The following is a 24,241-nucleotide window of genomic DNA, read 5'->3' as shown; positions in this document are numbered from 1 at the left end:
GCCACCGCCTTATCAAACTACGCGTACACCACCGAACACAACACCGGATCAATACCATCATTAACCGATGCACCCCGGGGAAAAGAAAGATGTATCAACCGAAAATTGTTCGGCTCACGCTTCGGCACCACACCCAACGGGGAAACAACAAGATCCGACACAGGTGGTTCCACAAAAGGCCCAGCCATGCGACCCAAACCCACTTCTTTACGAAGTTTTTCAGTCACCACCCTGGCATGCTGGTAAGCGGATCGGAGATTCCGACGAGTCACTGGAATATCATAAGGAGGAGAAGGAATTACAAAGCCCGTGCTAAACCCATTCGCAATCAATTGCGCCCCATCCCTATCCGGATATCTACTTAGAAAGGGGGCCATCCTTTCCAGCTTCACCGGCGTCACCCCCTTGACCAGCTGAACCCCCTGTTCCGCCTCCCTTCTTGCCTTTTCGCAAACATTTTGACGCGCCATGAGATGACCCGCTGCAATGGGAACACACGTGCTTGAACTTGCATGCTGCCCCAAATTTACACTGGCCGTCGTTAAACTGCCAGCAGAAACCGAGTTTTGAACCGGAACCTTGACCGGACTGACCGACCTGCCCTGCAGACCCTCCGCTCCCTGGAAAGGACTGTTCCGGCTTAACCGGAGCCGTCACCCTCAACCACAATGCGATATCCTTCTGATCCCATCTAATGCTGGGCCGCACCGCCTTCCGCTGCCGAAATTGCTCATCATAACGCAGCCAAGCCATACCGCCATAAGCCCGATGCGCCTCACCGATAGCATCCATATAACAAAAAAGCGCGGAACAATTTTCCGGCGCCTTTTCCCCAACAACACTAGCCAAGATCGCAAAGGCCTGCAGCCAATTCACAAACGTTTGCGGAATAAGCCGATAACGCCGACGTTCCTCCTCTTCCTTCTTACTCTCATCCCTCTTCCCTTTATCCAGATTACATTTTACCAACGGAAGAAGGGAAAATATCTCCACATATTCGTCTTTCCAAATACGCTCCCGAACTTCCTGTTTTAAATGCGCCCCCAACGGGCCCTCAAAACAGACATACACCTCCCCTCTTAACTCTATCATCCAACCGCACCCTGTCACCCTCTTGAGCCCCGTCTGTCTGCACCGACACAGCCACCGCCCCCGCCGAGCCCCGCACTTGCACCCTAACTTGAGGCTGCCCTACCAACGGCGGCGCCGACCAAACCGCAACCGGGGACACCCCCGCCGATACCGGGGCCTGCGACCTATCCAATCTGTTGACCAGCTTGCGCAAGCATCCCACTAAGTCATCGAGACCGCTACCACCTCCCCCGGAAGACCCGACGACAGCCCCAGAACCCGCCGCATCCCCCGCGCCCCCCAACATGCGCGGAGTAAGAGAAGAGAAAGAAGAAGAACACCCACCTGGCTGCTCAGGCGCTGTGATCCCGTCAGCCGGACGAACTTGCACACGCCGATCCTCAACCACGTCTCCTTCATCCGCGTTACCCGTTGTCTGCGACCGCTGCCCGCACCTACAATGCGAACACGGAGATCCCCGACCAGACTGTCCCGAAGGGCTGGCCTCCATAGTAGCCCTGATGCTGATAGGGCCAGCCGCCTGCTGCCTGTTATGCGGTATCCACAGCTCAGACCGCACTCCGCCGCCCACCGGACTCGCCATTCTTCCGGACTCAGACCACGAAGCAGCCAGCCCCCTGATTGGCACTTCACCAGGCGGGGCTGCCAACATCACCGCATCCTGCACCAGACCAGATGGGGGGGGGGGTATTGGGGAAGCCAGGAGCCAACCCCCCCCTGACCGCCAAGCACCGCCGCGGCTGGGGATTTCTGCCAGGCCGGGACCCCCGAGGGGATGCAGCTCTCCCTGGAGACCGGCCTGCAGCGACCCTGGAGGGGCTTCCCCTGCGGCGCCGTACCCGCGGGATTTCTTCTGGGCTAAGTCTCGCTGGGGGTCGTGCACGCCGTGACCTGCGAGCAGGCACTACCCCCGGCGAACAGACCTCGGGCCTTGCTCACTCCACTATCTAGAGGGCTGAGCAGCAGAGGGCTGCCTAAATTCATGTCCAGAACTGCAGGGGACGACAGAGAAGAAGCCGCCCCTCCCCCCTGCCTGGACACCGCGCGATAAGAGCGCCGGGGCCCAGCAGCCTGGGGGCACAGTCAGCCCCACAAGTCTCGTCACCTGCTCCTCAAACCAGCCGGCATCCTGTCGATCAGCTGCCTCCCGAAGCCGCTCCACAAGCTCACTAAAGGACGCCATCTCCAACGAGCAGGTAAGTACAACACACGCTGCTGCTGCTACTCCTGTGTTGTTTCACCTCCCGCTGTCTCCCTCGCACTGAGGAAAACAGCGGGAAGCCTGAGACTCACACCCCCTCCCTTCCAATCCACTCCCCTTCACTCCCTGCACGTAACATTAACCCCTTCCTCACCTGTTCCCTCCTATCCTGTCATGGCGGCCTCCCCTCATTCCCTGCAGTCGGCAGTACGGCCGCTCCTGGACAAACATACTACGGCTTTCATACTAGAGCCGTATATTTAGTGCCAAGAACAGGATCGGATGATGACCCCGTAAAGACAAAGCAAGGTAACCTAAACCAAATAATATTTTATGAAAGAATTGACTACTTTGTCCTGACTAGATACAGTCCCATTTTTAGCACTTAATATACAGGTCCTGAACGGAACTGCATTACAACTGTCTGAAAACGGCTTTATTTACCTCTGTATTACGGACAGGACCGCCATTAAGGCAGCACTAGTGGTACTCCCGTCAGGGGCCCGGCCACATGGCTGAAGAAAAGGGGCCCGCTGTGCTGTCATCACCCCCTCTCCCACCTCACGGGCCCCTCCTCGCAACAATCGCGTCCCCCCCTCGCAACCCTCGCGTCCTCCCCTCGCAACTCTCCCAGGCCCCCCTCGCAACGCTCGCGGCTCCACCTTTCTGCAGACCTGTTGTAACTTCACGAACTGGACGAATAAGAAACCAACTGCAGCATCGTAGAGGAATAACAGAAGGGGAAGATGCAGCATGAGAAGCAGAAGCTCCGTGTGGAGAGTGTCGCCCACTTCCGACTGGACCTGCATGCTGGTGAGTGTCCCTGCCTCTCCATCCTGCTTACCATCCCTCCTAACCCCACTTGTAGAATATATAAAGTATGTTAAAGTGATTTTTTTTTCCATTTCCCTAGCAGTTTTTTTGCCGCGATTACGAAAGTTGCATAAAAAAAAAGATACAAACAATTAAAAAATAGTGCTGTTAGGCTATATTTTCACAGTGCAGTCAAATCACGTTTTTGCCGCGATTTTGAAAAAATGGTGGCAAAAAAATGTGATTTGACTGCACTGTGTAACTAGACTAAGGCCTTATTCAGACGGCCGTGTTCAGTCCGTGATTTACGGACCTGTATCAGTCGTATTTCCCAGGCCAACCATAATTCAGGGAGCCGGACTCCTAGCATCATAGTTATCAATGCTGCTAGGAGTCCCTGCCTCTCCGCGGAAATACTGTCCCATACTGTAATGATGTTTTCAGTACAAGACAGTATTCCCACAGGTAGGGAGGGACTCCTATGATTATAGATAACTGTGATGCTAGAAACCCGGCTCCCTGAACTGTGGTCGGTCTGTGAAATATGGCCGATACACGGTCCGTGTATCACAGACCGAACATGGACATCTGAATAATGCCACTTGTCTCCTATTTTTGGTGCGAATTTAGCACTGTAAATTCACTACAAATTACAATATAAGGCCGGATTCACACGAGCGTGTTCAGTCTGTGATATACGGCCGCATTTCCTGAACCGAACACAGTGCAGGGAGCCGGGCTCCTAGCATCATCGTTATCTATGACGCTATGAGTCCCTGCCTCTCCATGGAACTACTGTCCCGTACTGAAAACATGTTTTCAGTACGGGACGGTTTTCCCGCAGCGAGGCAGCGACTCCTAGTGTCATAGATAACCAGGGGCGTAGCTAAAGGCTCATTGGCCCGGGTACAAGTATTCAGCTTGGGCCCCCCTACCACTCCCCAACACCACCATCATCATCAGACCCCTGCGCGTGCCTATGCCCAGACGCCTTGCCCAACAGCCTCCATAGTATAATGCCCCCACACAGTATAATGCCCCATAACGTATAATGCCCCCCCATAACAGCCCCATACCGTATAATGCTCCCCATACAGTATAATGCCCCCCATCTTATCAGCCCCCATACAGTATAATGCCCCAATATGTGCATAATAGAAAAATAGCATAATTACTTACCTATCCCCGTCCCCACGTCGGGTGGAGGATCCTTCGCCTCCTCCGGTGTGTACTATGAGTGACTCGGCGCAGACAGGCGTGATGATGTCGCTACATCCCACCAGCCTGTGTCGAGCCGCTCAGGGCACAGGGAATGCTGGAGCAAGGAGATGTCAGCTCCTTTCTCCAGCATTGAATGGAACCGGGACCTCGGTGAGTGACTCGCGACTCCCCGGTGGTCTTCACACGAACCCCCAGGGGGACGAGACCCACAGTGTAGGGATGTCACGATACCAAAATTTGGACTTCGATACCGATACTTCGTTTACTTTGTGACCAGTAATAAAAAAAAAAAAATTCTTTCGTTTTCTAATGTGAGGTGTGATGCTGAATTTTGAATGTGCCTCACATTAATAGTAATTAATCCCATCATGTTTCTCAGTCATAATGGGTTAATGTGTGAGTTACATGATGGGGTTAATTACTATTAGGCCTGGTTTACACGAGTGTGTGCGTTTTGCGCGCGCACAAATTGCGGCATTTTGCGTGCACAAAAGGCACTTAACAGCTCCGTGTGCCATCAGCATATGATGCGCGGCTGAGTGATTTTCGCGCAGCCGCCATCATTATGACACTCTGTTTGGATGTTTGTAAACAGAAAAGCACGTGGTGCTTTTCTGTTTTCATTCATCCTTTACAGTGCTGTAGCGCGAATCACGCTTGTCCCACGGAAGTCGACTTCAATGGGTGCGTGATACACGAACAACGCACAAATATAGGACATCTCGTGCGTTTCACGCAGCGGACATACGCTGCGTGAAAATCACGCACCTGTCTGCACGGCCCCATAGACTAACATAGGTCCGTGCGAGGCGCGTGAAAATCACGCACGTCGAACGGATGTATAACACGCTTGTGTAAATGAGCCCTGAATGTGAGGAACATGGAGGTTAAATTTATCATCGCACTTCGTGCCCCACAATAAGTGATAGAAAGCAGTTTTTACTTTATTTTTAAACTTTAATGTACTGACATATATCAGATATGTGCCAGTACATTAGCCTGTGGACGGATAGCACACAGGCAGTTGTTAGGACATACCTAAGTATGCCCTAACAATGGGAAATATGGTAAGACAGCCCTGGGGTCCTTCAATAGACCCTGGGCTGTCTGCCCATCTATGGTATGGCCCTCGATCGCGTCACAGGAATTCCCTGTGACAAGATCCATGGGCATCCCCCCCTTCTCATTTTCCCCTGAATGCCGCAGTCAGCTGTGATTGCAGCATTCAGGAGAATAGCGGCGGAGATGAGAGGTTTCTCTGATCTCCGCCGTTACAGAGCGGGGCTGCGGCTGTGTAATACAGCCATTGCCCCGCTCCTGACAGGAAGTGCGCGCGCGGTCAGCATGAGGTGATGCGGCCGGCGCTGCACTAATGAGCGGCGGTTCAGGCACTGAAGACAGAACATGGGGGTGTTTTGTAGCGTGCCCGCCATGTTCTGTCTTCAGTGCCGCAGATCATTAGTGCAGCGCTGGCCGCATCGCATCATCCTGACGGCGCGCACATGTCAGGACTCAGGAGCGGGGCAGTGACTGTATTACACAGCCGCAGCCCCGCTCTTATACACTCATGTGTACTATACTGTATTGTGTTTGATTGTACAGTTTGCGGTGGAGAGAGGAGGCTGTGATTTAATGCCCCCCCTCTCCACCACAAACAGCACAATACATTACAAGACATTACATTACAAATTACAACACAATACATTACAAGACATTACATTACAACACAACGCATTACATCACAATACATTACATTACAGACTGCAGCTTACCTGGAGTCCTCCGCACCGACGCCTCCATTCCACTGTCTGGAAGCCGTGTCACGTGACAACACGGTCACATGGTACACTAAGAGTACCATGTGACCGTAGTAACCAGGAAGTGTCGGCTTGGCACAGAAGATTTCTTTAGGAAACATACTGTATGGCAACGGCTTAGGGGCCCGGTCACAGCTCAAATGCCATTGAACACCCCCCCACGGCAAGATCGGCTGTTAACAACGGTTGTTATGGCAGCCTGGGGGCCTAATGAAAGCCCCTATGTCTGCCATCTTTGTACTCCTTTGAAGTATTGCAGTATATCATCCAAGCGATCCAACGATCGCTGCTTCAAGTCCCCTAGGGGGACTAATAAAAAAAAGTAAAAAGCAGTTAAATAAAGTTTTTTTTTTAGTGTTTAAAAAAAAAAGAAAGTATTAAAACCCTCTTCACATTTTTTCCCTAAATCAATGTTAAAAAAAGAAAAAAAAGTTAACATAACTGGTATCGCAGCATCCGTAAAAGTCTGAACTATCACAATATAGTGTTGTTTAAACCACTTGGTGAATGGCGTAAAAAAAATAATACATAAAACACGCAAATTGCTGGTTTTTGGTCACCTTAGTGCTCCAAAACAATTGAATAAAAAGTGATGAAAAAGTCGCATATACCCCAAAATGGTATCAGTGAAAACTACAGATTGCCCCTGCAAAACTTAAGCCCTCACATCGCTAAATTGATGGAAAAATGTAAAAGTTACGGCTTTCAGAACATAGCGACACAAGACATTTTTTTAATTTAGCAAATAGTTTTATTTTTTTAAAAGTGGTAAAACATAAAACAAAACATATAAATTTGGTATCGCCGTAACGTATCAACCTGTAGAATAAGGTGAATATGTAGTTTCTACCGCCTGATGGATGCCGTAAAAACAAAACCCCCCAAAAAATGGTGTAATCGCACTTTTTTTGGCCATTTCACTTCACAAATAATTTTTTTCCCGCTTCCTAGTACATTATGCGGTACAATAAATGGTGCCATGAAAAACTACAACTTGTCCGGCAAAAAAAAGCGCTTATATGGCTATATGGATGGAAAAATCAAAAAATTATATCTTTTGGGATGTGGAGAGGAAAAAACAAAAGTGAAAATCTGAAAAATGGAAGAGGGAAGGGGTTAAATCAGCTGCATGCCTATTATGTTGCAGAATTGTAACGTATTTAATTCTTTACAATGTAAAGGGTTAATTTGCTGTAAATCCCTAGCAAATTCTGTAACGCACACATTGAGGAATTTGGTGCACAAAATCTGCATCAAAACCGCAGGTAATTCCGCAGGTAAAATCTGCACCTAAGGCCTTATTCACACGGACGTGTCCGTTTTGCGCGCGCAAAAAACGCTGCGTTTTGCGCGCGCAAAAGGTCCATGTGGCATCAGCATATGGTGCGTGGCTGTGTGATTTTCGTGCAGCCGGCATCATTATGACACTCTGTTTTTATGTTTACAAACAGAAAACCACGTGGTGCTTTTCTGTTTTCATTCATTCTTTTTACTCCTGTTGCGCGAATCACGCACGGCACCCGGAAGTGCTTCCGTGTGCCGAGCGCGATTTGCACGCACCCATTGACTTCAATGGGTGCATGCTGCGCGAAACACGGGCAAGTATAGGACATGTTGTGAGTTTTACGCAGCGCACATATGTGCGCTGCGTGCAATTCACTGACATAGGTCTGTGCGACACACGTGATTTTCACGTTCGAGTGAATAAGGCCTAATAGTGTGTTTTTTTTATACGTTTTTAGGTGCGGTTTTTACATTTTGATACGGAAATAGGTGCAGGTTTTATGCTGCATATTTTTATTTTATTTTTTTAAACTAGTCAGAAACAATTCGCAAGTGGAAACGCAAGATAAATTGACATGTAGCATATTTTCGAATACGCACCACAGGTCAATTTTTGTGCATAAAATGCGACATGTGGATGTGATTTCTTGATCTTATTTACTTTGCTGGTACTTTATTACACTGTGGATTTGCCGCACGAAAATACCCACGACAAATTTGCATGTAATAAGTATCGTGTGCATTTGGCCTAACAGAGTTTTTTTTAACTCACCCTAAGGCTGGGTTCACACGACCTATTTTCAGGCGTAAACGAGGCGTTTTACGCCTCGAATTACGCCTGAAAACACGGCTCAAATACATCGGCAAACATCTGCCCATTCATTTCAATGGGTTTGCCGACGTACTGTGCCGACGACTGGAATTTTACGCGTCGCTGTCAAAAGACGGCGCGTAAAATAACAGTGTCGTCAAAGAAGTGCAGGACACTTCTTGGGACGTAATTTGAGCCGTTTTTCATTGACTTCAATGAAGAATAGCTCCAAATTACGGCCGTAATTGACGCCTCACAAAATGCGAGTACGAGCAATTACGTCTGAAATGCAGGAGCTGTTTTCTCCTGAAAACAGCTCCGTAATTTCAGCCGTAATTGTCGATATCGTGTGCACATACCCTAAGGCCCCGTTCAAACATGTTGGATTTGATACGGAATCCGATGACATGCCGATGATTCTGCATCCCATGCTTATGAGGTTTCCGCAACCCAGTTCACAATCTACAAAAAATGTTCCACATATATTTTTGTCCGCACTATGAAAAGAAATACACCACAGCAATAAGTAGCATGCGACTTATATTACATGGAGAAGCCAAGGATAAGCAACTTTGAATGACAATGGGACTTAGGCCTTGTTCACACAGTTTTTTGCAGGCAGAAAAATCTTTCTCTGCCTCTCATTGATGTCAATGGGAGGTCAGAGATGGAAATGCCCGAAGAAAGGGCATGTCGTTTCTTTCCCCCCCCCCGAGTGTTTTTTTCCGCTCGTGGGGAAAAAACACCTTCGCCTCCCGTTGAAATCAATAGGAGGCGATTTCGGCTGTTTTTTATCGCAGTTTCCAACGCGTTTTGCGTTACCAAAAATGCGGCAAAAAACTGTGTAAACAGGGCCTTATTATCGTGCAGATCTGCTACACGCTTGTGGCACATCAGAAATCAAAGTGAAAGCCTCCGATTTTTGCTGTTGAAAAACACATTGAACTTTAATGGCAACGTAAGAACGGAGCATTAGTGCTCCTTACATCCTCACAAGTGCTTCCCCCTCCCTTAAGGCCCCTTCACATCGTGTTGTTGCCCTAAGTTTATCGTGTACGTTAGGAAATCTCCTAACATGCACTATAAACAACGTGGACGATAAATATACCGCTCCTGACATTAGTATGTGGACAGTGAATGCCGGAGTCCCCAGGCAGAGCATCACGAGTGCTCTACCCGTAGACTTTGTCCCTGGGAAAGCCCCTGACATCACTGTCCATATATGTAAAGTGACGTCAGGGGATTCTCCAGGGCCGGAATCCCTGGCCAGAGTGTTGTCGACGCTCCAGCTGTGTAGTCAGGCTTTGCATAGCTTCTGACATCACTTTACATATATGGACATCAGGAACAGCGCCATAGTCCCAGGGCAGAGCGCTAGTAGAAGTGTATGCCATACAGTCGGATACGTTTTGGCTAAATAATTCAAAATCCATGGCATTAACCAGTCACAGACTGCTCCATGGTTTCCTTCACTGTAAGGCTATGTTCACACGGGGTATTTTGCCGAGTTTTTGGACGCGGAAACCGCGTCGCAAAACTTGGCAGAAACGGCCCGAGAACGCCTCCCATTGATTTCAATGGGAGGCGTCGGCGTCTTTTTCCCGCGAGCAGCAAAACTGCCTCGCGGGAAAAAGAAGCGACATGCCCTATCTTCGGGCGCTTCCGCCTCCGACCTCCCATTGACTTCAATGGGAGGCAGGAGAAAGCGTATTTCTCGCTGTTTTATGCCCGCGGCGCTCAATGGCCGCGGGCGAAAAATGGCGCGATAATTGCCGCGAAAATCGGCGTGCAGGGAGAGGAATATCTGCCTCAAAGTTCCAAACGGAATTTTGAGGCAGATATTCCTCCCCCAAAATACTCCGTGTGAACATAGCCTAAGGGTATGTGCACACGTAGTGACCAAAAACGTCTGAAAATCCAGAGCTGTTTTCAAGGGAAAACAGACCCTGCTTTTCAGACGTTTTTTGACCAACTCGCATTTTTCGCGGCGTTTTTCGTGCCGTTTTCGCGGCATTTTTTACGTCCGTTTTTGGAGCTGTTTTCATTGGAGTCTATGAGAAAACAGCTCCAAAAACGTCCAAAGAAGTGTCCTGCACTTCTTTTGACGAGGCTGTATTTTTACGTGTCGTCGTTTGACAGCTGTCAAACGACGACTCGTAAATAACAGGTCGTCTGCACAGTACGTCGGCAAACCCATTCAAATGAATGGGCAGATGTTTGCCGACGTATTGTAGCCCTATTTTCAGACGTAAAACGAGGCATAATACGCCTCGTTTACGTCTGAAAATAGGTCGTGTGAACCCAGCCTAAAGGTATGTTCACACGGTTTAGCAAAATACGTCTTAAAATACGGTGCTATTTTCAGGCGAAAACAGCTCCTGATTTTCAGACGTTTTTGTAGCAACTCGCGTTTTTCGCCTCGTATTTTACAGCTGTTTTTGGAGCTGTTTTTCAATGGAGTCAATGAAAAACGCCTCCAAAAACGTCCCAAGAAATGACATGCAACTTTTTACGCGTAAAGCAATGGGCAGATGTTTGTAGACGTATTAGGGGCGTTTGTTTTTTAGGCGTAATTCGAGGCGTAAAACGCCCGAATTACGCCTGAAAGCACTGCGTGTGAACATACCCTCATTGACATCAACATCAAAATCAGTTAATGCGTATAATGTACAAACGTGAGCTTCCACACTTTCCGTTGCCCACCCCCGGGAATGGAGGGGGGCCCAGACATCTTGGCTGTATGGGACCCAGAAATTCCTGATGGCGGCCCTGATTACGGATGTAGCCATCTCTTACTTGATTCTGATAACTTGCTGCAGTGTGATATTACACAACAAAAGCCATTGAAATGTCATTGAAAAAGTCAAGATAAGGGATCGAGCCACTGTTCATTTAATGCGTTAAAAGTCGAGATAAAGACAGCTACATCTGTATGTCTGCATTATAAATGCATTAGCACTTGCAGCTCCATGGTATGTCAGGGCTGATTCAGACGAACGTGCCATTTTTGCGCACGCAAAAACCACTGCGTTTTGCGTGCGCAAATGGCACTTGACAGCTCCGTGTGCCCTGTTCATATGGATGTGCGGCTGCGTGCTTTTCGCGCAACCGCCATCTTTATGACACTCCGTTTGGATGTTTGTAAACAGAAAAGCACGTGGTGCTTTTCTGTTTACATTCATTCTTTTACTGTTATTGCGCGAATAACGCTTGTCCCACGGAAGTGCTTCCGTGGGGCATGCGTGATTTTCACGCACCCATTGACTTCAATGGGTGCGTGATGCGCGAAAAACGCAGACACATAGAACATGTCGCGAGTTTTACGCAGCGGACTAACGCTGCGCAAAACTCACGGACTGTCTGCACTGCCCCATAGACTTCTCTAGGTCCGCACGAGCCGCATGAAAACCACGCGGCCGGCACGGACGCCAAACACATTTGTCTGAATCAGCCCTAAAGGGCCTTTATTCGGCTGGTGCAGTGAGCGCCGATCAACGAGACATCGTTGATCTGCGCTCGTTTGCTCCTGTCACACGGAGCTATGGATGGGGACAAGCTGTCGTTACACCGATCACTCGTCCCCATACAGTATTATCATGTCGGCAGCAGGTCTCCCTGTTTACACAGGGAGATGTGCGGCCGACAATGATAATATTTCACTTTTTTAAAACGATACGATTAGCAGATGATCGAGCGTTTGCTCGTTCATCTGCTGATCGCTGCCCTATTTACATGAACGCTTGTCTGCCCGATAATCGCACAGTGTAAAAGGGCCAGTGTGTTTGCAGCTGTATGTCAATCAGATTTTCTCCAATTGCCAAACGACAATATATTCGATTCAGAATCGAATGGATTTTGCAATCTTCAACTTAAAACACACCTCAGGGGGTTATGGTGCAGCGGATCCCAAAGTCGCGTCCCAGGATTACTCTTTTAGTCTCCGATAGCAATCGCTGACGACTTGCAGATATTTCCAAAGTGAGGTACCAGAATCTATACAAAAGCTTGGTCATACTCTGGCAGAGTTCATGCAACATGATAAGACAGATACAGATGAGAGCAGGCAGCGATCCAATGGCAGAATCAAGAAAAGTTAGGGTATGTGCACACGAGAACTGGCTTTTACGTCTGAAAAGACAGACTGTTTTCAGGAGAAAACAGCTGCCTCGTTTCAGACGTAAAAGCTCCTCCTCGCAGTTTGCGAGGCGTCTTTGACGCCCGTAATCTTGAGCTGTTCTTCATTGACTTCAATGAAAGACGGCTCAAATTCCGTTTCGAAGAAGTGTCCTGCTCTTCTTTGACGAGGCAGTCATTTTACACGTCGTCTTTTGACAGCTGTCAAACGACGACGCGTAAATTACTGGTCGTCGGCACAGTACGTCGGCAAACCCATTCAAATGAATGGGCAGATGTTTGCCGACGTATTGTAGCCGTATTTTCAGGCGTAAATCGAGGCATAATACGCCTCGTTTACGCCTGAATATAGGGCGTGTGAACCCAGCCTTATATTCACACTGTGCGGTTTTGACGCAAAAAAATTAATCGAAAAAATACATGTGTTTTTACTGCGATTTGCCACAGTTTTGCAAACTGCTGTAGAAGCACATTTGTTCTTAGGCTGGAATCACACGAACGTTGCGTTTTTGCGCGCGTGAAAAACGCACCGTTTCGGTTGCGTTGGAGTTGCGTGTGGCATCCGTTTGGGCAGCGTGATAGCGTATTTAACGCGCATATGGCATGCGTTTTTTACGCGCGTCAAAACAACGGAGGGTGGAGTAATGGAGAGGGCAGCCTACAAAAAGACACCTTCTCGAACACCTGCTTGCTGTGAGCACATGTTCGCATCAAGATTTCACGTTACCTCACACTTTGGCCCGTGTTTGTTGTTTTTGGGTGGTTTTACAGGTAAAAAAACTACTATTGCTGCAGATGTCAGTTTAAACTGTGCGCATGTGTTCAGAAAAGCCACTTCCTGGTTTGTAGTTGTTTTGTCTAGTCTGCTCAACTCATTAACATAGACTTAACAAGTGTTGCGTGAAAAACGCTGTGCGTACGGAGGTGCTTCCGTGTGCCCTGCGTTGTTTTCACGCACCCATTGACTTCAATGGGTGCGTGATGCGTTGAAAACGCTGAATCAACGGACATGTCGTGCCTTTTTGGCAACGGAGCAACGCTGTGCAAAAACCACGCACATGTCTGCACGGCCCCATAGACTAATATAGGTCCGGGCAACGCGTGTGAAAATCACGCGCGTTGCACGCGCGTATTTTACGTTCGTCTGAATAAAGCCTTAAAGTGAGGTTTTAAGCCGCGCAGGTAAAAAACTTGTCAAAACCGCACCGTGTGGATACACCCAAACAGTCCAAGTCAAATCCAAACAAGGAAAAAATAAACACCTTGCAATGAACCTTATTCCAGGCAGGATTATAATGTCAGGTTATGGCAAGTATAAGGAGCCTCACACATGAGCGTGTTTGGTCCGTGATATACGGTCCGTATGTCGGCCTCATTTCCCGTACCGAACACACTGCAGGGAGCTGGGCTCCTAGCATCATAGTTATCTATGACGCTATGTGCAGTGGCATAACTACCTAGCCGACATGCCCCCCCATATGTCCGGTGGCACCGCTAGCAGCCTCTAACACTACGGGGCCCGCGCCACAGAGCCTCTAACATTTATGGGCCGGGCGAAGCGTGCCCCCTCATGCCCGGAGGCATCGCGAGTGGGCCCCGGTGCTAGCGACAGCCACCCCCTCTTGCAGTAATTGTACCTTCGTCTATAGCACGCAGGTTACAAATACATGCTATAGTGCTGAATGGCCGGGCATGTTCCGTGCCTGACCATTCAGCGCCTTCCAATGACGTTGATCGGCGGGGCAAAATGACTTGCCCCACCAATCAGCGCCTTTCAACGACACTAGCGGCGAGATGACGTCATCGCGCCGCTTCCGTGCTTGAAAGGCGCTGATTGACGGGTCAAGTCATTCTGCCCTGCAATCAGCGCCTTTGAACGACGTGTCGTTCAGCTCCAGCAAACCTGCTTAGAAGAAAGCAGGTCTGCATTGCCACCGGTCGGTGCGGGAACTGGATCATGCGAGTATGTAAAGTTTTTTGTTTTTTTTCTAATAAAACTGTGAATGGCATTATCTACAGGGGGGGGGTCTATATGTTGGGATGTGGGCCACTGTATACAGGGGGCGTCTATATGTGTTGATGTTGGACACTATCTACAGGGGGGTCCATATGTGTGGATGTGGGGCACTATATACAGGGGGGTCTATATGTGGGGATGTGGGCCACTATATACAGGGGGGTCTATATGTGGGGCACAATCTACAGGGGGGTCTATATGTGGGGATGTAGGACACTATCTACAGGGGGTCTATATGTGGGGATGTGGGGCACTTTATACAGAGGGAGCTATATGTGGGGCACTTTATACAGAGGGAGCTATATGTGGGACACTATATACAGGGATGAGCTATATGTAGAGCACTATCTATAGGGGAGGGCTATATGTGGGACACTGTATACAGGTAGGTTACTTGTGGGGCACTAGCTACAGGGGGGTATATATAGGGCACTGTCTACAGGGGTGGGCTATATGTGGAGCACTACCTATAGGGGAAGCTATATGTAGGGCAGCACGGTGGCTCAGTGGTTAGCACTATTGCCTTGCAGCTCTGGAGTCCATATGTGGGCACTATCTACAGAGGTGTAATGACAGGGATAGGGAAACAGACAAGTGAGCCCTAATCTACCTGCCACTCAGTCCCTGCCTACTTGCAATGACCTGCCCTAGGTGACGGGGTAGAACTGGGCGACGGTCCCTACACTCAATAAGTGCACGACAGACAACAGACAAGGAAACACAGAACAAAAGGGAAACGGGGCAGTTGCCCACGGCAACACCTTGAGCAACAAGAGTAGTAAACGAGCAGAGTCAAACCAGGAGAGTACGAGGTGCCAAACGTAGAGCAGGAGAGTAGTGAACAAGCCGAGTCAAACCAGGAGTGTACGAGGTACCAAACGCAGAGCAGAAGAGTAGTCAGTAAGCCAGGGTCAATACGAAGCAGGGACAGGTATTTCAAGAAGCTGCAGCAGGGCCAGGAAACCAACAGAGAAGAATCACAAGCAAGGAGGAACAGGAAAGGCAGGTATAAATAGACAGAGGGCGGGAGCTAGCTCCGTCTGGCCAGGCTGTGATAGGCTCTCCCACTCCTAAGCCTGCCATCCTGAGTGGTGGAAGATGGAGTCAGTCTTACAGACATAGAAGCAGGTGCAGACTGATTACCTGTGGGTGTGGATACAGAAGCTGTGCCTGGCAGATCCTTAACAGTACCCCCCCTTTTATGAGGGGCCACTGGACCCTTTCTAGATGGACCTGGTTTATTGGTGAAACGAAGGTGGAACCTCCTGACCAATACCCCAGCGTGAACATCCCGGGCGGGTACCCAAGTCCTCTCCTCAGGCCCGTATCCTCTCCAATGGACCAGGTACTGGAGGGAGCCTTGGACCATCTTGCTGTCCACAATCTTGGCTACCTCGAATTCTACCCCCTCAGGGGTGAGAACGGGGACAGGAGGTTTCCTCGATGGAGCCAAGGTCGGGGAGCAGCGTTTAAGGAGGGAGGCATGAAACACGTCGTGTACTCGAAAAGATGGGGGCAACTCCAGTCGGAAGGAGACAGGATTGAGGACTTCAATGACCTAGTACGGCCCTATAAACCGGGGAGCAAACTTCTTGGATGGGACTTTAAGGCGCAAGTTCTTTGACGATAGCCACACCAGATCCCCGACCATAAACAAGGGGTTAGCAGAACGTCTTCTATCTGCCTGAGTTTTTTGTATGCTCTGGGACGCCTCTAGGTTCTTCTGAACCTGGGCCCAGACTGTGCACAGTTCCCGATGAACGACCTCTACCTCGGGATTGTTGGAACTAACAGGTGAAACGGAGGAGAACCGTGGATTAAACCCAAAATTACAGAAAAATGGGGAGACCCCTGACGAGTTACTGACCTGGTTATTAAGGGAAAATTCGGCGAGGGGAATGAATGAGACCCAATCATATTGACAGTCAAAGATAAAACACCTTAAATATTGTTCTAGAGACTGATTAGTCCTCTCGATTTGGCCATTAGTTTCAGGATGGAAGGCAGAGGAGAAGGACAGATCAATCTCCAACTTTTTACAGAAGGCTCTCCAAAACAAAGAAACAAATTGTACCCCTCTGTCAGAAACAATACTGACAGGGAGCCCATGGAGATGCAGGATGTGTTTGACAAACAAGGTAGCTAACGTCTTAGCATTGGGTAGTTTTTTGAGGGGCACAAAGTGGCACATCTTACTGAAGCGGTCTACTACAACCCACACCAACGACTTGCCTTGAGATGGAGGCAAATCGGTGATAAAATCCATGGAGATATGGGTCCAAGGTCTCTGGGGAATGGGCAAAGAACGTAGTAAGCCCGCTGGTCGGGACCTGGGAGTCTTGGACCTAGCACAAACCTCACAAGCGGCGACGTAGGCCTTAACGTCTTTAGGCAACCCAGGCCACCAATAGTTTCTGGCAATGAGGTGCTTGGTACCCAGGATGCCTGGATGACCAGATAGTGCGGAGTCATGATTTTCCCTAAGTACCCTTAGCCGGAATTGCAGGGGAACAAACAGCTTGTTCTCAGGAAGGTTCCCGGGAGCTGAACCTTGATCAGCAGCAATTTCAGAGACTAAATCAGACTCAATAGAGGAAATGATTATACCTGGAGGCAAAATACAAGCAGGATCTTCCTCCGAAGGAGGGCTGGCCATGAAGCTACGCGACAGTGCATCAGCCTTAATATTTTTAGACCCAGCCCTATAGGTAACCAAAAAATTGAATCTGGTAAAAAATAACGCCCATCGGGCTTGTCTCGGGTTTAGCCTCCGGGCCGATTCTAGGAAAACCAGATTCTTGTGGTCGGTAAGGGCCGTTACCTGGTGCCTAGCCCCCTCCAGGAAGTGGCGCCACTCTTCAAATGCCCATTTAATGGCTAAGAGTTTGCGGTTGCCAATATCATAGTTACTCTCAGTGGGCGAAAACTTCCTGGAGAAGTAGGCACAGGGACGGAGATGGGTGAGGGACCTGGTACCCTGGGACAAGACAGACCCCACTCCCACCTCGGACGCGTCAACCTCCACGATAAATGGCTCCATTTGGTTGGGCTGAACCAACACCGGGGCCGAGATAAAGCACTTCTTAAGGACCTCAAAAGCCTGGACAGCCTCAGGAGGCCAGCGGAGGAGATCAGCACCCTTGCGAGTAAGGTCGGTAAGAGGCTTAGCGATGACCGAGAAGTTAGCAATAAATCTCCTGTAATAATTAGCGAACCCCAAGAAACACTGTAATGCCTTCAGGGGGGCAGGTTGGACCCATTCCGCCACAGCCTGGATCTTGGCGGGGTCCATGCGGAATTCATGAGGAGTGAGGATTTGACCCAAAAATGGTATCTCCTGCACCCCAAACACACATTTTTCGGTCTTCGCAAACAGTTTGTTTTCCCGAAGGACCTGGAGCACCTTCCTGACATGCTCAATGTGGGAGGACCAGTTCTTGGAAAACACAAGTATGTCATCAAGGTACACTACAAGAAATACCCCCAGGTAATCTCTTAAAATCTCATTTATGAAATTCTGGAAGATCGCGGGAGAATTACACAACCCAAACGGCATGACGAGGTATTCGAAATGACCTTCGGGCGTGTTAAACGCAGTCTTCCACTCATCCCCCTCTTTGATGCGGATAAGGTTATACGCCCCCCGTAGATCAAACTTAGAGAACCATTGGGCCGCCTGAACCTGATTAAAGAGATCAGGAATCAAAGGAAGGGGATACTGGTTCCTTACAGTGACCTTATTCAAGTTACGGTAGTCAATGCATGGCCTAAGACCACCATCCTTCTTCCCTACGAAGAAGAAGCCAGCACCTACCGGAGAAGTAGAGGGGCGAATGTAACCCTTGGCCAGGCATTCCTGGATATACTCTCTCATGGCTTCACGTTCGGGACAAGAGAGATTAAATATCCTACCCTTAGGGAGCTTAGCTCCTGGTACCAAATCGATAGCGCAATCGTATTCTCTATGAGGAGGTAACACTTCGGAGGCCTCCTTAGAGAAAACATCAGCGAAGTCCTGAACAAACTCAGGTAGCGTGTTCACCTCCTCAGGGGGAGAAATAGAATTAACAGAAAAACATGACGTCAAGCATTCATTACCCCATTTGGTAAGATCCCCAGTATTCCAGTCAAACGTGGGATTATGCAACTGCAACCAGGGAAGGCCTAAAACCAAATCGGACGATAATCCCTGCATCAACAGTACAGAGCACTGCTCCAAATGCATGGAGCCAACAAGGAGTTCAAAAACAGGGGCATGCTGTGTAAAATAACCATTAGCAAGAGGAGTGGAGTCGATACCCACTACCGGGACAGGTTTAGGCAAATCAATCAAAGGCATAGCTAGAGACATAGCAAATTCCACAGACATGATATTAGCAGACGACCCTGAATCCACGAAGGCACTGCCGGTAGCAGACCTACCACCAAAAGAGACCTGAAAGGGAAGCAAGATTTTATTACGTTTCATATTTACGGGAAATACCTGTGCGCCCAAGAGACCTCCACGATGATCACTTAGGCGCGGAAGTTTTCCGGCTGCTTATTCTTACGCCTAAGACAGGTGTTCACTTGATGCTTGTCATCCCCACAATAGAAGCAGAGACCATTCTTCCTGCGGAACTCTCTACGTTGTTGGGGGGACACGGAGGCCCCGAGTTGCATAGGTACCTCCGAGTCTTCCGTGGAAGAACGAAGCAACGGAACCACGGGAGGCATCATGGGGGAGTCAGAGGAGAAAACACATAACGGGACCTGCACGGGTGCAACTCAGACGTGAAATATGAATGAGAGAAATGAAAATGCGGCACTCACCCGTTTGCAAATCTTTTTAACTTTATTGTGTCACCTTGGCGAGGGTAAAAGCATTACAGGGAGGACAGCTAGTTGTAGGTTACAGCCTGTTTCGCGCTGGAGATCGCGCTTCTTCTGACCTACTCAGACGTGAACAACGGTAGATTTTCGCATCCGAGTTTGCACTCGTTCGTGTGAATCTGGTCTAAAAGTGCTAAAACATTTAAAAAAAACGATATAAATGTGGTATTGCCGTAATCGTATTGACTGGTAGAATAAAGTTAACATGCCATTTTTTACCGCACGGTGAAAGCGATAAAAACGAAACCCCTCAAAATATTGAGAAATCGCTGTTTTTTTCCTTTTCCACCCCACAAAGAATTTCTTGCCATTTCCCAATTTATTATATGGTACAATAAATGGTGCTGTGAAAACCTACAACTCGTCCCGCATAACCAAGCTCTCATATGGTTTTATCGAATGAAAAATAAAAAAGTTATGGCTTTTGGGGGGTGGTGAGGAAAAAATGAAAACGAAAATCGAAAAAATTCCTGCGTCTTGAAAGGGTTAAAGCTATATCAACAAGCATTGTGTTGGATAATCTGGCACGAATAAATTAAATTTACAAATAAATTAAGCACATCTACTGTGCACAAAGGCTAAGGGTATGTTCACACGGCCTATTTTCGGCCGTTTTTCGGGCCGTAAACGGCCGAAAGATGACCGATAAAATCGGAAGCAGAATGCCTCCAAACATCTGCCTATTGATAGCAATGGGAAAAACGACGTTCTGTTCTGACAGGCCGTTTTTTTTATGAAAAACGGCCACGAAAAAGAAGTGCAGGTCACTTTTTGGGATGTTTTTGGAGCCGTTTTTCATAGACTCTATTGAAAACCGCTCCAAAAACAGCCGTAAAAAATGCTGCGAAAACGCTGCGAAAAAACGCAGCGAAAATCGCGAGTGGCTTAAAAAACGTCTGAAAGTCAGGAGCTGTTTTCCCTTGAAAACAGCTCCGTATTTTCAGATGTTTTTGAATTTGCGTGTCAACATACCCTTAGGGCCTGTTCACATCACCGTTCGCTTTCCGTTTTGGGTTTCCGTCGGAGGTTTCCGTTGGGTGAACCCCGCAACGGAAAGTGAAAGTGAAACCACAGCATCCGTTTCAGTCACCATTGATATAAATGGGGACGGAAACATCGCTAATGGTTTACGTTCGACACCATTCCGGCAGGTTTCCGTTTTAACGACTTGGAGCTGTTTTTCTATAGAGTCAGTGAAAAACGGCTCCAAAAGCGTCCCATGAAGTGACATACAGTTCTTTTTCACAGGCATCTTTTTACGTGCCGTTTTTGGAAAACGAGAACGCCGTATTTACCATAGAAATCAATGGGCAGATGTTTGTAGGCGTTCTGCTTTTGATATTTTAGCAGTTTTTCGGGGCGTTTACAGCCCGAAAAACGGCTGAAAATATCCCGTGTGCACATACCCTTATTGAGAACATCATATGATACTGCTAAATATCCATATTAACATAATTAATTCTTCTGTACTGTATGTTTCAACAAAAGCTCCTAATCCCCCCTCGCTGTAGCTGACATGACACACAGCAGTGCCTGCAAGTTTTAGTAAAATCACAGGATTACCGCAATGCAACCTCACTGTTTTCCTGGGGTAAAAGTCACATGCATCGTTGTGACCACCCCACAAACACTAATTATGTTTTTTTCAAAACTGCAGCATGTTCTTTTTGTTGAAATTTTTGTATGTTTTTTGCATTTAAAGAGGCTCTGTCACCAGATTTTGCAACCCCTATCTGCTATTGCAGCAGATAGGCGCTGCAATGTAGATTACAGTAACGTTTTTATTTTTAAAAAACAAGCATTTTTGGCCAAGTTATGACCATTTTTGTATTTATGCAAATGCAGCTTGCAAAAGTCCAAGTGGGCGTGTTTAAAGTAAAAGTCCAAGTGGGCGTGTATTATGTGCGTACATCGGGGCGTGTTTACTACTTTTACTAGCTGGGCGTTCTGATGAGAAGTATCATCCACTTCTCTTCAGAACGCCCAGCTTCTGGCAGTGCAGACACACAGCGTGTTCTCGAGAGATCACGCTGTGACGTCACTCACTTCCTGCCCCAGGTCCTGCATCGTGTCGGACGAGCGAGGACACATCGGCACCAGAGGCTACAGTTGATTCTGCAGCAGCATCGGCGTTTGCAGGTAAGTCGATGTAGCTACTTACCTGCAAACGCTGATGCTGCTGCAGAATCAACTGTAGCCTCTGGTGCCGATGTGGCCGACACGATGCAGGACCTGGGGCAGGAAGTGAGTGACGTCACAGCGTGATCTCTCGAGAACACGCGGTGTCTGCACTGCCAGAAGCTGGGCGTTCTGAAGAGAAGTGGATGATACTTCTCATCAGAACGCCCAGCTAGTAAAAGTATTAAAAACGCCCCGATGTACGCACATAATACACGCCCAGTTGGACTTTTACTTTAAACACGCCCACTTGGACTTTTGCGAGCCCCATTTGCATAAATACAAAAATGGTCATAACTTGGCCAAAAATGCTCGTTTTTTTAAAAATAAAAACGTTACTGTAATCTACATTGCAGCGCCGATCTGCTGCAATAGCAGATAGGGGTTGCAAAATCTGGTGACAGAGCCTCTTTAAGTCTGAAAAACTGCAGCACAGAAAACCGTAATATGCAAAATCTTGCAAAAACGTCCATTACGGCTGAAATTACGGAGCTGTTTTCAGGAGAAAACAGCTCCTGAATTTCAGACGTAATGGCATGTGCAGGTGTTTTTCGGAGTGTCCATTACAGACGTAATTGGAGCTGTTTTTCTATGGAGTCAATGGAAAACGGCTCCAATTACGTCCCAAGAAGTGACATGCACTTCTTTGACGCTGGCGTCTTTTTTAAAAAAAAAATGACCTTCGGCACAGTATATCATAAAACCCATTCAAATGAATGGGCAGATGTTTGCCGACGCTTTGGAGCCGTATTTTCGGACGTAATTCGAGGTTAAAACGCCCGAATTACGTAAATGCCCCCAAAAAACGGCTGAAAAATCTGAAGCAGAACGCCTCCAAACATCTGCCCATTGATTTCAATAGTAAAAACAGCGTTCTGCTCCGATGGGCCGTTTTTTTTTTCCGGCCATTTTTCAAAACAGCAGCGTAAAAAAATGGCCGCGAAAAATAAGTGCATGTCACTTCTTCAGCCGTATTTGGAGCCGTTTTCCATAGACTTTATAGAATAACAGCTCCAAAAACGGCCTTAAAAAATGCTGCGAAGATCGCGAGTGGCTTAAAAAACGTCTGAAAATCAGGAGCTGTTTTCCCTTGAAAACAGCTTGGTATTTTCAGACGTTTTTTATTTTGTGCGTGCACATACCCTCAAAGGGAAGAATGGAGATGGCCCACAGGCTGAGCTCGCTCCATACTTAGTGGGTGATGGCTGTGTAATACAGCCGACACCTGGCTACAACGGGCGGAATCAAAGATCACTTTTATTCCACCCGTTTAACCCCTTAGATGCCGCTGTCAATCATGACAGCATCATCTAAGGCGTTAGAAAGAGGGGGCAGCCCCCTCCGACAGTTCATCACCCCCCGCGATAATATCGTGGGGTTGCTGATGGTTGTCATGGCAGCCTGGGGGCCTAATGAAGGACCCAAGTCTGCCATCTTTGAACTCCTATGAAGCTCTGCCTCCGGCAGGGCTTTATAAAAGGCTGTCAGTATAATGATAATACAGGGTGGGCCATTTATATGGATACACCTAAATAAAATGGGAATGGTTGGTGATATTAACTTCCTGTTTGTGGCACATTAGTATATGGGAGGGGGGAAACTTTTCAAGCTGGGTGTTGACCACGGCGGCCATTTTGAAGTCGGACATTTTGTATCCAACTTTAGTTTTTTCAATGGGAAGAGGGTCATGTGACACATCAAACTTATCGAGAATTTCACAAGAAAAACAATGGTGTGCTTGGTTTTAACGTCACTTTATTCTTTCATGAGTTATTTACAAGTTTCTGACCACTTATAAAATGTGTTCAAAGTGCTGCCCATTGTGTTGGATTGTCAATGCAACCCTCTTCTCCCACTCTTCACACACTGATAGCAACACCGCAGGGTTGGACTGCGGCTCATGTGCGCCTTTGTGCAGGGGTGGGAATATTTAACAACAGGTTCTCTCATTTGTCGACAAAGATAGACGTGCCCGGAGGGTAAATGTTGCGGTGTGTCGCACCACGAAAAATTATTACGACTCTCATAAATCAAATAAAACACTTACATATTCGAAAGACACCATATTTTAATGTGGACTCTAAATACATTTTAGTCTATGTATCATTAATATCCTAGAAACTTGATAACTTGAATTTGACTTTGTCTTATGTTGGAAAATGTTTCTTCCAACTAATGTTCTGAGTTTCCAAACTTTTAGTAAATGTCACAGTCATATTCTATTATCACCACTAGATGTCAACATAACACTTTAGTAAACAACTGGTAGCTCTAGGAAATGCCAAGCTATGTATGCCTAATCATACTGTCACCATAGTAGTGGGAGAATGGATTTTCTTAAGGCAATGCTGTCACAGGCGCTGTTAGCAATAGTCATAGTGACAGCTATGAAAACGAAATCTGACTATCTGCCTAGACTAGTTATGCTATTGATTTGGAACATCTGCTAACCTTTGCTAACACAGATTTTGCAAATGCCTCCTAACAAGGTGCTTAATATTAATTCTTCATTTATCATTTATGCTGTGAATATCAGGGCTTATAAAACATTTAAGTGATATATATATACTATTCTGAGATTTGTTAGGTTGCTTCAAATGACTACAGTTATTTGCTGTATGTTTGGCTTTTCTTTTGCAGCAAAATGTATACATGTAGCAGAGCTGGTTTTGCCATTAAACAACTTATTTTTGTTTTTTTTTACAGTTTTTATATATTTACTTCTAACTGCATTTTATGTGCTCCATGATCCTACATCAAGGTTTAGTAATTGTTAAGTTAATGCAATAAGGTTTAAACAG

The 24,241-nt window shown here is 47.5% G+C and overlaps 1 long non-coding RNA gene across 1 annotated transcript in view; it reads left to right on the top strand.

Annotated features, from left to right (window-relative positions):
* Nucleotides 1-24,241, top strand: part of LOC142736722 (uncharacterized) — a 46,426-nt gene that overhangs the window by 6,418 nt on the left and 15,767 nt on the right. The gene's annotated exons all lie outside the window — the stretch shown is intronic.

Source organism: Rhinoderma darwinii, chromosome 1, assembly GCF_050947455.1.
Source record: "Rhinoderma darwinii isolate aRhiDar2 chromosome 1, aRhiDar2.hap1, whole genome shotgun sequence".
Taxonomy (NCBI): Eukaryota; Metazoa; Chordata; class Amphibia; order Anura; family Rhinodermatidae; genus Rhinoderma; species Rhinoderma darwinii.
The sequence above is the reverse complement of the archived record's forward strand: the minus strand, read 5'-3'. Positions and strand labels throughout refer to the sequence as shown.